The sequence below is a fragment of the Mesoplodon bidens genome (assembly GCF_964165515.1).
Source record: "Mesoplodon bidens genome assembly, chromosome: 3".
Classification (NCBI taxonomy): domain Eukaryota; kingdom Metazoa; phylum Chordata; class Mammalia; order Artiodactyla; family Ziphiidae; genus Mesoplodon; species Mesoplodon bidens.
The window spans coordinates 10,875,449-10,885,098 of NC_138178.1; the positions used below are offsets into that span (position 1 = coordinate 10,875,449).

Consider the following 9,650-nt stretch of genomic DNA (forward strand, 5'->3'; position numbering starts at 1 on the left):
GGAACTAATCATTAGATTAGGGGTGTGTCAGGGGCTGAGTGACATAGGTTTAGAAATAAGAAGGTAATCTCTAGGCCAGTCACCATGGGAAAAGGGATGAGAATATGTTGATTGGTTCAGGACCTCCCCACTTTGGTTGAGGGCTGAGGTAGTCAGGAGTCAGTCCCACCCACAAACAATGTGTTAGGAAGCGAGGGGGAGGGGCCCGGGTATTTGGGCAGAAAGGAAAGCAACGACGTACACCACAGGTAGACCCTTGGAAACTGGAAAGATTCAGACTCATTCACTGAAAGAAGGCAATAAGCTGGTAAGTGATCTCTGGGGAAATGAATCAGTCCCTGTAAAGCATTCTGTAAGAATGAGCCACTAAATAATAAGAGTGTAATCATTGGGATGCTTTGTACACATACTGACTCTGCAGATTGCCTGAGCTCAGGGTGATTTTACTGCTGTTACTCTGGCAGCAAGCCCTCCTTGCCAGGATTGTTATTATGGGACCAGCTGAGCTGTAGAAGCCTGGAGGGTTCTTTAGCTCCTCATTCATCACAGCGACATTTATTACCTGCTTCCTAACATAGCCCCCTCAACATCAAAAGAAAAAATTGGAGGAAGATCAGCGGCCATGGAACCAATACATCTCCTTCTAGCCCCTTCTCAACACAAATCTAAACACCTTCTGGGCGTGGGGCAGGGCCCTTCGTGGTTCAGTATCTCGTGTGGCTCTCTTCTCTGAAGGGAGCATGTCAGTTGCCACCTGCATAGAGGAGATATCATAGTGGCCACACGATCTGGATAAGAACCCCAGTTTGGGGGCTTCCCTGGTGGCGCAATGGTTGAGAGGCCGCCTGCCGATGCAGGGGACACGGGTTCGTGCCCCGGTCCAGGAAGATCCCACATGCCGCGGAGCGGCTGGGCCCGTGGGCCATGGCCGCTGAGCCTGCACGTCCGGAGCCTGTGTTCCGCAACGGGAGAGGCCACAACAGTGAGGGGCCCGCGTACCGCAAAAAAAAAAAAGAACCCCAGTTTGGAAGTCTTCACAGCTGGGGTCAGGACCTGGCCATAGTGCGGTGTCTGTGTTGGACCTCAGTCCTTTTGTCTCTCTGGGTCTCATTTCCTCTTGTAAAATTAGCTAACGTTGCCCTATCACATTTTAAGAGCCTCAGTTTTTATGGTAAACTTCCCTGGTAGAAGAGTCTCTTGAACTAGGATGTTCAAGATTGAAAAGATGTTCTATCTTAGTTCTGGCGCCTCAGGAAAGAGATCCGTGTGAGGAACTTTGTGGGGAGTGCTCTCAGGATCAACACTCCTGAGGGAGGGAAAGAAGTAGGGTTGGGAGGCGGACAGGTTGACCTGCAGTGCGGTGTCAGTGCAGGCCTCGCAGTCATCACACAGGGAACAGTGGAGCTGGATGGACCTTCAGGGCCCACACTGAGGAGGGGGCTGTCTCTTATCAACAAGGCACAGGATGCAGCTCCCCGCAGAGAGAGCGCCAGACCTGGGGCAAGGCCGTTCTCCTAAGCTGTTGGCAGTTGCCTGGGAAGGACTCAGTTGTGAACTTTCAAACAGCCAACACCCCTGGAAACCAGGGACAGAATGCCTCTGTCTTGAAGGGGGGTTTGGGGGTCTGAGTGACAGACAACAGCACCCACTGCAGGTCCTTCACCCGTATCCTCTGAATATGGGGACCAGGGCAAGGAGGGGCCATGTCTCTTCCCTTCCTAGTCTCTGTCCCTGTATGATGGCCCAAGGTACCCAACTTTCCCTCTAGCGATTTTCTGAAAGGAAAACTAATGCTGGAGTCCCCCTAACCTGGCTTTCATGGGTGGTGTGACTGAGCCTAACTTAATTATGCAAACAGCCCTTAGAGGAAACCAGGCTCCTTAGCTGTACAGGGGATGTTACTTTGACCCTGTGAGCACTGCTTTTCAAAGGGTGTTTTAATTTATCCCTCAGAAAAAAAGAATTTGGTATGTTGGATGTTACCTTTGAGAACAGCTCTACCCTTATATATCCCATGACAGTCCCCTAGAGTGATATTATTAACATTTTCTTAATTTATACCTAGGGGAGCCAAAGGCCCACAGCCTTTTTCTGGAGGGGCCCTATGTGTGAGGAACTCTCACCTGCCTTTTGCTGAGAGTGAAAAAAAAGCTTTCTTTACAAACTGAAACAATGTAGTTAATTTTAACATTCATTTTTCCTTTACCCACTATTTTTCTCTGATTTAACTGTTTTAGAATATGCTTTTCTTATATTTCTGTCCTTTGGCTTTGAGCAAAAGAAACATCTTAAAAATATCTAATCAATAAAGAAGATGCAATTCCATTATGCATCACTTCCTTTAATAGGACCTATTTTAAACCTGGGCTTCCGGAACTAAGATATCCAATCGTTTATCAGAAATAATTAGTCAGTTTGAATAAAGTATATTTGCACGTCCACAACTGCCTCTTTGGATATAAATTTGTACAAAGCCATCAAAAGAACGCTGGTAAAACCACTCCACTTGAAATGATGTCCTCACTTAAATAGAATTATCCCAGTGTGGTTGTTCAGGGAAAAGAATGTAGAGACAGAACCCACAAAATAGCTGTTTTTAGAATCAATCAGGAGTTTAAGAGAATTCAGCTTTCCAAATGTAACTCCAGTGTATGAGAAGACATTTTTTTGGCTGAGGAAATTCTCACCATTATAAATCAATTGCACATTTTTAAAATTTTTATTTATTTATTTATTTTGGCTGTGTTGGGTCTTCGTTTCTGTGCGAGGGCTTTCTCTAGTTGCGGCAAGTGGGGACCACTTTTCATCGCGGTGCGCGGGCCTCTCACTATCACGGCCTCTCGTTGCGGAGCACAGGCTCCAGACGCGCAGGCTCAGTAGTTGTGGCTCACGGGCCTAGTTGCTCCGAGGCATGTGGGATCTTCCCAAACCAGGGCTCGAACCTGTGTCCCCTGCATTGGCAGGCAGATTCTCAACCACTGCGCCACCGGGGAAGCCCTCAATTGCACATTTTTTACTGAGAGTCTACTTTATGCTCCACAGTACTGGTCAGAGGAGAGTGTATCAAGAAGTATTAAAAAAAATGTCTTGCCCTCGAGAAATTATAATCTCATTGGGGAGAACACACTAGCACGTGAGCTAATTAAAGCACAGTGAAATCTAAAATACTCTAAATTTAGTGGAAGTTCAGGGAGGGGAGGGCCCAGTAACCACAGGCTGATGTAGATATGAACGTTTTTACTAAGGGGTTAGGAGTGAAGCCTTTGAAAGCCCCAGTCGAACTACAAAAATACTTTCTGGGAGGGGCAGTGTTTTAAGTGTTCATTACTTCTTAATGTCTTATCTATAAATTACTGATTAGACCGCTGAACACTGAGTTGTCCTTAAAAGGAAGAGCCGACAGTGGGTCAGGTAAGCTTGGAGGGAGGGTGGTCCCAGGGAAGGTTTGAGAGCTGGAGGCGCCACGTGAGGAAGGGCAGGCCTGGGTGAGAGTCCTGGGGGGCGTCAGCAGGAGGGGTTGACCCTTGGTCCACATGGACAGAAAGCCCCAAGGAAGGGAAGAAGAGGCAACCAACCGAAGGGAAGTTCCCCCAAAGCAGTCCGTGCCTGCTGCACATTCACGGCCAAATTTGCTAACCCTCCATGGGATATAAAGGGAGTTGAGAAGTATTACAGCTTCTCTGGTTATCTCAAATAACCCCCGGTCCTGGGCAGTGTCACTATCTGCAGTGGGGGCTTCCTGGCCCCAACCCTTCTTTGCTAATTCTAGGCCTTTCCAAGTGGTAGAGAGCATCACAAGCAGACCCGAGTCACATCAGCATGACTCAAGACTTCCAAGGAGAAACTGAGAAGAGTATGTAGTTGGCAGACGATAGGAGTAATTATGAATTGAGCAGGTACTCTGCTCGGCACTGCTGTATACAGTACTTAATTTAACCTTCAGAATCATACTTTGAGACTGTGGTTATCCCATTGTACAGATGAGGACAGTGACCCTCCTGGAGGTTACTGTAACCTGCCTTAAAGGAAGTATTAGAATGCGCTCCCTAATCCATTCATTGAATGAATAATTGATTGAGCCAATCAATTAAGAATGCTCCATGAGAACAAAAATGACCCAAATTATGAAGATTTGTAAAGTGCCTGAGTACGAACAAAGTACTTCTGTGTATCGATTGCCTCTCTTGGTTCTCACCACAATTCTCCAAAGAAGACATTTTGCTTTCTCCTTCAGCAGATAAGAAAATGGACACCCAGAAAGGGTATGTGACTCACCTGTGACTTCTCAGCTGGTAGGAATCGCTTGAAACAAGATTCAAACCCTGATGTTTGAACACCAAAGCCAGTTTTGTTCCCACCAAGGGCTCCAAGTCCAGAGTAGGAAGACAGTGTGAGGGCTGAAGGGAAGGTTGCCCTCCCACGGCTGGACACAGTTACAACGAACAGAAGTAGTTCCGCTTTCCCGTGGTTATTATTCTTGTGATTCCCTCTATCCCCATGTTCTTACATACAAAGCCTGCCTCTTTCAAAGGAGGTTTTTTGTGGAATTCTGGTGTACATCAGGGAAGGTGAATGTATGCAAAGACTGCAGCCTACCCTGAAACTAGTCTTGGGCACGAGGAAGGCATAATCAGTGATCTCAAGAATCCAGAGCGGAGAAGCCAGCAGAATCCCTGGGGGTTGTGAAAAAGAAAACAGGGAGCAGAGAAGAACAAACAACAGATTTGAAAGGTGACCTCAGGGCTTAGCTGGTGAGAGACCTGCCCAGTCTCTGCCGCTGGGGATGTTGTCATGGCAGTGAGGTCCCTGGGAACAGGGCTCTTCAGCCAAACTCCCTGCCCATCCCCCAGTATCCACCCCACAAAGCCAACCCCTCTCTTGGAAGGAGCGTGTGGAAACCATTAAGATAATGCAGTTCCTTCCTTGCTGACTTTGCCATTGGGAGCACCAGGCACATCCCTTGAGCCAGGCTTTCTTCGAATGGAAGAAGTGGAGTTGCTGCCATGGCAATGCAGTTCCCCTGCCCATTTATACCATCGGTGAGCTGGGGGAGATCCCTGGAGGAAGTGGTTCCCCACCTACTACTTCACCAAGGCAGGGAAATCGTCAAGGACACACAGATGGAGAGGAGCCTTAGGGAATGTTCCCTCTAGCCTGAAATGGATGCTGGAAGTTGCCATGGCAACCTGATTCCTTGCCCACCAAACCATGAAGGAGGGAGAGCAGCAAAGCCGACGGGCTGCAGAGGAGCCCGCTGCTGCCAGTCCAGCTCTGGGCTCCCACTCTGGCTGTATGGGGAGCGTCCGTCTTAGGTCAGAAGCATCCCTGGGAGCCCAGCCCTTTCCTGTAGTATCTGTAAGGACAAACTGGGTAGTGGCTCTTTTCCATGAAAGGACAGCACCGATGAAGCAGGAGGACCGAAAGGAGCAGCTGAAGAAAACAGGAGGACAGTTGCTGTCCCTCTCTGCAGTGGCTCAGTCATCGGGAAGCATTTGAACTGAATTTCCTTGTTTCTGTCTCAGTTCTTGAGTTTCCTCAGTTACCTCCCTCAACTAACTATAATCTAATATTCAGATAGCTGGGGTTTGCTTCTTGGGAGCTGGGAGTAGTTGTAGTATAGAACAGTAGGTTCAAATATTAAAATTCAAGTTACGCACGTGTATGTGATTTATATGATTAAAATTTCATCTGAACTATGAAAGAACTGAAAAATGAATAGAAATAGAGCTGTTTTAGGAACCAAAGGCATGAGTTCAAGAATCCCAAACGCTGTTGGTAACAAGAAGTATGTGACCCAATTAAAGCACAGCCTTTGGAGTCAGAGACCTGAGGTTTATTATCATAACTACTAGTCATGTCCAGAGACTAATGAGTGAAGAGTGAATAAACCACACCAGTATAGGACTTCCCTGGTGGCGCAGTGGTTGAGAGTCCGCCTGCTGATGCAGGGGACACGGGTTCGTGCCCCGGTCCGGGAAGATCCCACATGCCGCAGAGCGGCTGGGCCCGTGAGCCATGGCCGCTGAGCCTGTGCGTCCAGAGCCTGTGCTCCGCAACGGGAGAGGCCACAACAGTGAGAGGCCCGCGTACCGCAAAAAAAAAAAACAAAAAACACACCAGTATATAATTGACTGGTCTTTTTGAGACAGCTGTATTGAGGTATAATTGACATACAATAAGTGGAGCACATTTAAAGTGTATCATTTGATAAGTTCTGACGTGTGTACACCCCCTTGAAACCATCAGTGCAATCAAGTGAATATATTCAAGTCTCCTCGTGCCCCTTTGTCATTTCTTCTTCCTTTCCTTTCCTGCCCCCACACCCCCGCCCGGCCCACACCTAAGCAACCCCTGATTTACTTTCTGTCAGTATAGATTCAGTTGCATTTTCTAAAGTTTTATATGAATAGAATCAGACAGTATGTACTTTTTTGGGTCTGATTTCTTTTGTTCAGTATAATGATCTTGACATTCATCCATGTTGTTTTGTGTACCAATACTTCGTTCCTTTTTAATGCTGCATGTATGCCATTGTATGGATATACTGAAATTTGTTTATCCACTCATCTGTTGATGGACATTTGGGTTGTATCCAGTTTGGGGCTCTTACCCACAGAGCTGCCTGAACATTTGTGTACAAGTCTTTGTGTGAGCATATATTTCCTTTTTTCTTGGGTAAAAACCTAGAAGTGAAATGACTGGATCATATGGTACGTGTATGGTAACTTTCTAAGAAATTGCGAAATTGCTTTCCAGAATGATTATACCGTCAGGAGTACATGTGAGTTCCGTTTCTTCCACGTCCTCCTCAACACTTGGGATGGTCAGTCTTTTTAAATTTTAGCCATTCTAATAGGTGCCTGCTGGTATCTTGCTGGGTGATTGATCTTTTTTATTGCATTTCCTCTCATTGGATCATTTTCATTGCCTTCTGGGTTCAGAAAAACAGCATCACTTGAAACATGATGGAGGTGGGTTGTGAATCAAAGCAGCTAACAGGCCACATGGCTAAATCTGCATTAATGAGAAGAAGAAATTAGACTTACCTCACCATCATTTTATTGCCCAAGAGTGACAGATACAATGCAGTGACCTTAGTACTAGATGCTAGCGGCAGATGACATTTTATGCTCATCAGTGATCACAGTGACAGCTACTATTTATCAGGTTCTTATTATGTATCAGCCCTGTGCTACATAAATTCTTTCATCTGCATGACACAGTGAAGTAGGCATTGTTGTGCCCACTTAGCCACTGATGGAATTGAGGCTAAGAGAAGTTAGGTATCTTGGGAATAAGTAGAAAATACCTGGCCCAAAGCCAACCCTGATGCAAAGCTGATGCTTTTAACTACTGTTCTCTGAGCTACTCAGGTGGTTATGACTCAGCATACATATAGAGTACCCACTCCTGAATAGGCAAAGCGAGTTTTGTATCAGCTGCTATAAAGAGGAACATAAAGACAAATATATATATACAAATCTTATTTTAACATCCTTATAAACCTGCTGGGCAAATGAATATAATTCAGGTCAATGGCTGATCATTTGATCTATGCAAATATCAAAGTAAAAGTACTCAACCTTGGGCTTTCCTGGTGTGGCACAATGGTTGAGAGTCCGCCTGCCGATGCAGGGGACACGGGTTCGTGCCCCGGTCCGGGAAGATCCCACGTGCCGCGGAGCGGCTGGGCCCGTGAGCCATGGCCGCTGAGCCTGCGCGTCCGGATGCAACGGGAGAGGCCACAACAGTGAGAGGCCCGCATACCGCAAAAAAAAAAAAAGTACTCAACCTTACTAGTTAAAAAATATGCAAGTTAAAATAGGACACCATCAGTTATATGTCAATTGTATCTCAATAGAGCCAAGTTAAAAATGTTAATTTGAAAAAGTGAGACACCATATCTTCTTATCTATATCATTTTATCTATTTGCTGAGGTATGTTTACATGCACACAAACATACACACACACGAACAGTGCTAATGAAGTTGCAGTGGCACTGGAGCTCATACATGGCAGGTGAGATTTCTCAAAGGAAACTGGGCAGGACATACATATATGCATATATATTTTTTCACATATCCAGAAGTGCTCCTACCACCTGGCCCAGTGTTTATCCTTCTAAAAATCTACCCTAGGGAATGAGGTTCACAATAAGATTTACCTAAAGGCTGTTTATCATTGCTTTGTCATAGTAAAAACCATAAAAACAACTAAAATGTTGAGAGTAGGAGAGCAGTTAAATAAATCTTGGTACAGTCATATATGGTGGAGTATTGTACATCTATTAAAAATTACATTGTTGGGCTTCCCTGGTGGCGCAGTGGTTGAGAATCCGCCTGCCGATGCAGGGGACACGAGTTCGATCCCTGGTCCGGATAGATCCCACATGCCACGGAGCAACTAAACCTGTGAGCCACAACTACTGAGCCCACGTGCCGCAACTACTGAAGCCCGTGTGCCTAGAGCCTGTGCTTTGCAACAAGAGAAGCCACCGCAACGAGAAGCCCACGCACTACAATGAAGAGTAGCCCCCGCTCACCGCAACTAGAGAAAGCCTGCGCACAGCAGTGAACACTCAACACAGCTAAAAATAAATAAATAAAATGAATTTTTTTAAAAAATTACATTGATGAGGCATATTTAAAGACAGCAGGCTATGCCACCTTATAATGCTAAGTGAAAAGAAGCAGGATACAAAATTATATGCAGAACATGGTTCCAATCTTATAGTAGAAATCACATATATACATATACTGAAACTTTGTCAAGTATTTATATTTTTGTCTTCAGAAAATAAGATATAGAAGGAAAAATACCAAAATTTAATAACAATGATATTTTGTGGGATTTTAATTTTATTCTTTATGTTTTCCCTGTATTTTCTACAGTCGGAATGACTACTTTTACAGGCAGAAAAAAATAGTAATAATTAGTTTTGTTTTTTTTAAAATCAAAGTAAGAAATCAGCCAGGTTATTACAATTCATTGTCCAACTTCTTACCGTGCCTCAGCCATGTAAAACGGGGTTGACCGAGACTTGGAAGAACCACCCAGACTGGAAGTGGCAGCATGGTTGTGTGAAATGCAATGACTTTTCTCCGGTAACTTGCAGAGAAGACCTAATAAAAGCATCTTGAATAAGGTCATTACCCCTTCAAAGGAGGAGGAAGGCTGTGTCATAGCCTGACGTGCCTATTTCTAGCCCTCGCCTTTGTGTGAGAACAGCATGACTGGATTATCAGCAAAAGAATCTTAGGAAAAGGCCCTGCCAATAAGGAGTCAAAGTCATGTCAAAGGGTCAGAGGAAGAAAGACCAAGGACTCGGTATGGGAGGGACTTCCCAGACATACTGTACAACAGACAGAAAATAGGCACCCATATATCAAGTTCATTCCTCACCGTCATGAGGAGTAATTCACATCCTGTGACATTGCTTTCTGTCCTTGATTATCTCAAATACAAGAAAATATTATCAATCAGCCTTTCTGAAAAATACCAATACCAATGATCCACATTTCCTTTTCCTTCATTCGTCTGTGTTAACAGTGTTGATGTAAACCTTCCTGAAATAGAAGCCAGCACATTTCTTAAAATATTTTTTTGGTGAGTGGTGCTCCCCACTTTCCCTTTCCTATTATTTCCCACG

The 9,650-nt window shown here is 45.2% G+C and overlaps 1 long non-coding RNA gene across 1 annotated transcript; it reads right to left on the reverse strand.

Annotated features, from left to right (window-relative positions):
• Positions 1-6,137: 6,137 nt before the first annotated feature.
• LOC308614544 lies at positions 6,138-9,231 on the reverse strand. The gene is made up of 3 exons (XR_014015412.1): positions 9,006-9,231; positions 7,584-7,792; positions 6,138-7,014 (listed from the first exon to the last, which is right to left on the reverse strand). It is a non-coding gene; the product is annotated as an uncharacterized lncRNA (long non-coding RNA).
• Between the last annotated feature and the right edge of the window lie 419 nt (positions 9,232-9,650).